Raw genomic sequence first — 5174 nt, forward strand, 5'->3', positions numbered from 1 at the left:
TTACAAGAAATCCCAGAAGGTGTAGTGCTGCTCGCTTACGATGTCTCCCTTCACTGTGGAAGGTTCCACTGATTTATCTGCCCATCACTCAATTTAGCAAACTGCATTTCCTGCTCAGAATGTGGTCTAATCGAGACTGTGGTGAGAAAAACAAAGCGGGTGACAAACATGAGTGCACCTGTAGGGGGTGGTGTAATTTTTAAATCATTAACTGTTGTAGTAAGCACATAGTAAGTACAAAGCCACCATTTTAGTCTTCTCTACCTTGTAGTAAGCACGAGCAGACACTCCCCCAGATTTTCATGAATGGAACAATGGAAACAGCTTTCCTCGTGGCTGAGGGACCGCCCACAACCACGGCTGTACGTCATCATCCATATAAGGGAGAAGCGGGGAACTCGAACACTGATTGGCTGGGTGAATAACCAAATAATCTCATCCATCAGGAGGACAGTGGGGAACTTTAACACTCATTGGCTGAGACAGTAGAAGGCCCAGCCCACTCCTACATGTATATAACGTGCGGGGATTACAATCTGTGTGTGTGCCTCGTGGGAAGCCATTGAGGTAACACCCGGTTCTGCAGAATTGAATAAATAGTTTTGGACGAACTCCTCCGTGTCTTTGTTCTTGGGAAGGGAAGCAGAGTGCCTGATGGGGGGTCGCAGAGTCCCCTATCTTGCACAATTGGGGGCTCTTCCGGGATGCAATAATTATTGCCGGGGCTCTCTTCGGCTCGTGGATCAAGTCTCATACAAAAAGACGCGTCTGGTATATATTTATACTGCTCACTGGATCGGCTTGGTCCGTCAGCCGTCGGCCAAGAGAGTGACCCGGCTCATTAAAATAATTTTGGATCCCGAGAAAAGGAACACACGGACGAGTGCTGGGACGACCGGTTAGTGACTATACGCGGGGGTACACACATTTAAAAAGGCCAGACAACTTCGTGCACGAATCAAGGTGAGAGAGTTTCTTTTTGTTCTTCCTTGTTGGCCGCGTGGTTTTGACGGTCATCTGTGAAAACGCTTCAAGCGTTTAAGACCAGGACCGAAGATAGACCATGGGAAATTGTGGTTTTGACGGTCATCTGTGAAAACGCTTTAGGCGTTTAAGACCAGGACCGAAGATAGACCATCGGAAATCAGACTTTTAGGTCCACTAAGGACAAGTCAGGGAGGACTGTAAATGGAAAAGAAATACCCCCCGATAGTCCACTAGGTCGGAAATTGAGTTTATGGACGGAAAGCAGTAGGACAAAGGACTTAAAGAAAGAGACCATGATAAAATATTGTTGTTTTATATGGACCAAAGAACCTATCCGCGCCCCCTCGGTAGTTTGGCCCGAGTATGGGTCTGATGAAGACTGGGTGTGTCAACTCCTAAATATATATGTTAACAGAAAACAACCGTTTGACCCAGAAGAGAGCAAATACGCCGCCGCCTGGTTGGTGAGTGACTGCGGGGACCCCACGAGTCTCTACCTCTGATTCCCCAAACAGACCCGAGAAAGCCCCAGAAGTCTTGGGACGTCCTCACTGACGGTTTGCCCCCTTCTACCCCGCCCCCGTATGTACAACCCGCGCACGGCCAGGCGTCCAGCGCGGACCTCCCTCCTGCGTCGGATAATCCCGGTTCCCGGCAGGTCATGCTCAGTGAGGGAGAGCCTGCTGGGGGGGGACACAGGAAGGGAAGAAGAGCCCACCCCAGGCATTAGGAGATCAGCCCGAATTGAGATGCGGAGAGATCAAGAAGAGAGATTGGGTGCTGAGAGGGTTAACAATGTTGAACAGATGAACCCTTTACGAGAGGTGCCGTTTGGGAACGAACGGACCGGATTCGTAGTACAACCTTTAAATTCTGGGGATATCCGACAACTCCGTAATGAACTACCCCGTCTACTGGACGACCCTGTCAGTGTGGGAACACAATTAGATCAATTTCTGGGGCCCAGTATATACACATGGGCCGAATTGCAGGCCATGATGAGAATACTATTTAATTACGATGAAATTGTCATGATCCGGAATAGTGCAATGGCCATTTGGGATAGGGAGCATCAGGACGGCCCTCAGCGTGGAGAGCAGAAGTACCCCTTAGAGGACCCCCGGTGGGATCATAATGACGAGGGGGGACGGGCTAATATGACAGACCTCAGAAACCTTATAATCAGGGGAATCAAAACCTGCGTGCCTAAACAGCGGAATTTAGCGAAAGCATTCGAAGTTGGACAGAAAAAGGATGAATCCCCGAGTGAGTTTTTAGACCGTTTGCGGGAGTCCATGCGAAAGTATTCAGGTTTAGACCCCGATGGGGAAATAGGCAAGGGCATGCTTAAGGTGCACTTTGTGACTAAGTCATGGCCTGACATTCAGAAGAAATTACAGAAAGTGGAGGATTGGGCTGAAAAAGATGTTGCAGAATTATTACGGGAAGCACAAAAGGTGTACATTCAGAGGGATGTAATAAGGGAGAAACAGAAGACAAAAATGATGGTGGCAGCCATATGGGAAGCTTGTAAATCCACCGGAATGGGGGAAGAAGGTTATGGGATGGAAAGAGGAAGGTCGAGGGAAAGTTGGAGAGGGAGAGGAGCGAGACGGGGCAGAAGTGGGAGAGGAGGATCTCATGGAATCGAACGGCCTCAGGCGGCCGGATGTTACCATTGCGGGAAACTGGGACACTTCAAGAGGGATTGTCCCGATTTTAAAAGGGAGCGAGAAGGGATGTATGAAATGGAGCGCGAACAAATGGATTAGGGAAGTCAGGGGAGGATCGGAACACGGGCCTACCAAGAACCCCTGGTAAATTTACGGGTGGACCCATTTAGACAAGATGTTACTTTCTTAGTTGACACAGGCGCCGGCAGGTCCTCAATCCCCCTCCATCCTAGGGGGATTGGCTTCCAGGCTAAAACATTAAACATTTCAGGAGTAAAGGGTGGGGTTTTCAGTGCAAGAATATTTGAACCACAACCCTTGCGGCTGGAGGAGGAGGAGCTCTAAGTGGAACTCCTTCACCTCCCGCACCTTCCCTATGGGTTGTTGGGAGGGGATTTAATAGTCCGTTTCGGACTACGAATAGAAGTGGGAGAAGAGGAAGAATTAGCCATTACCATGTCATACCTTAGTGAGTCCCGATTGACAGAGATAGACCCTAGGGTTTGGGTCGCCAAAGGGAACCGGGGGGGGGCTCGCAATTCGACCTGTGGAGGTAAAATTAAAGCCCCAGAGCCCCGACGTCAGAGTGCACCAATACCCCATCTCTTGGGAAGGGAGGCAGGGCCTGAAGACAGTTACCAAATGCCTACCCCTCGCCCTGTTGCAAATTCGCACCCAGCCAAGACGGGATTTGGGCGTCTCCCCTTACGAAATGCTGTTTGGCCTCCCGTTCCATGGGCCGAAGGGAGAACCTCCCTTATTCGAGTCTCGGGACATGTTTGTGCAAAAATATGTGGTGGCTCTGGGGTCTGCTCTATCTCGTTTACGCCAACAGGGACTTTTGGCACAGACGCCGCCCCTCGAGTTTGCGGTGCACACCATCAAGCCGGGTCAGTGGGTCCTGATTAAAAGCTGGAAGCAACGCACCCTCGAACCAACTTGGGACGGTCCCTTCCTAGTACTTTTGACTACCGAAACGGCTGTCCGCACGGCCAAAAAGGGCTGGACACATTATACTCGGATCAAGGGACCGGTGCCACAACCGACGGAGGACAAACAAACCTCTCTGACAGAGGCATCTAAGGAACAGAGACCCTGAGAACAGACTAATTGGACTTTGGCGAGTTTAAAGGACTGTGTCCTCCGGCCGGACACGAGTGTTGCAACAAAATGCAGTCAATCGTATTGTTAACTTGCTTTGCCATTATCCTTCGGCTGGGTCATAGTGTGCGTGTTACCCAATTCGGCCTCTGGGAAAAAAACAGGCAGAGGACCGTCGGTGGCTCTCCATCTCCGTTCCCGCCAACAAGCCAACACAGACACTTAGTTTAGACCTATGTGGGTTGGTGCCCTGTGCGATTAAAAGTGAACTGAATCAGACTAAGCGTAACCTAGAGAGAGAAAGGGGATTCCAGGGTCAGACGTTAGTATTACAGTTGCTTGGCAAAGAAGGCATCAATAGGCCTCCGGCCCCCGGGGTCCAGGCTATGGTGTCAATTGTCCGTGATCCCATCACCCCTGGGCGGAAGTATGAGCAGAATCAGTGCAATCCACTCTATCTGACCATAAAGACCTTGGGGAACAACGGGACGAGCCTTAATGGAACGATCCTGGGTATTCGGGTTGGGGGCCAGGCAGGACAGAAGGGGTTGCAGCTGTGCTGCACAACCATCACGGTCATTGAAGCTGGGTCTGGGGCCTCATCCACCCCCGATGAGCAGGAAATGGTTAGGATAATTGAGGTAATGGACTTGGAAAGGACCTTTGAAATAGAAACGGGAGGCGAATGCCTGGATGGAATGGGTCAAATATACGGTAAGGAGCATGAAAAAGAGTGATTGCTACGGGTGCCCGTCCTAACCCTCAGGTGGTCCCATTCCCGCTGGGATGGGAGAAACATCCACAAGCCTTGGACTGCATGGTAAGGCTGTACCAGGACCGAGAGGCCTGGAACGACCCCACTTGTCGACCCTTAAGTTTGAAGTTTCCTCCCGTCAGGTCTAAAGGGGCGCCCCGCCCTCCGTCATTCACAGGGGTAACGGGTACGCACCAAGCCTGCGTCTCTCGGACGGGACCGCAATGGGACAATGATGTGGGGACATTTGACAAGTGCAGCGGATCAATTCGGCGGGTCAACGAAACTACCGGGGGCAGGAACTACTCCCACATTCATGTGCCTAGGGCAGACCTCTGGTGGTACTGTGTTGGGAGGATTCTGCGACCGACCCTGCCCCAAAAATGGGCGGGCACTTGTGCAATCGTTCAATTGGCCATCCCATTCACCGTGGCATTCGAAAAACAAGAGCAACCCCGTTCCAGTAGAAGAACTAAGGGCTTTGGAGACCTCTTTTGATGATAATATATATTTAGATGTCATAGGGGTCCCCAGGGGTGTTCCTGACGAGTACAAGGCTAGGAACCAGATAGCGGCGGGTTTTGAGTCGTCACTGTTCTGGTGGGTTACCATCAATAAGAACGTGGATTGGATTAATTATATTTACTACAATCAGCAGA

Source organism: Chiloscyllium plagiosum, unplaced genomic scaffold (assembly GCF_037043375.1).
Source record: "Chiloscyllium plagiosum isolate Xiang-an unplaced genomic scaffold, Cpla_swu_hap1 HiC_scaffold_40, whole genome shotgun sequence".
Lineage (NCBI taxonomy): Eukaryota > Metazoa > Chordata > Chondrichthyes > Orectolobiformes > Hemiscylliidae > Chiloscyllium > Chiloscyllium plagiosum.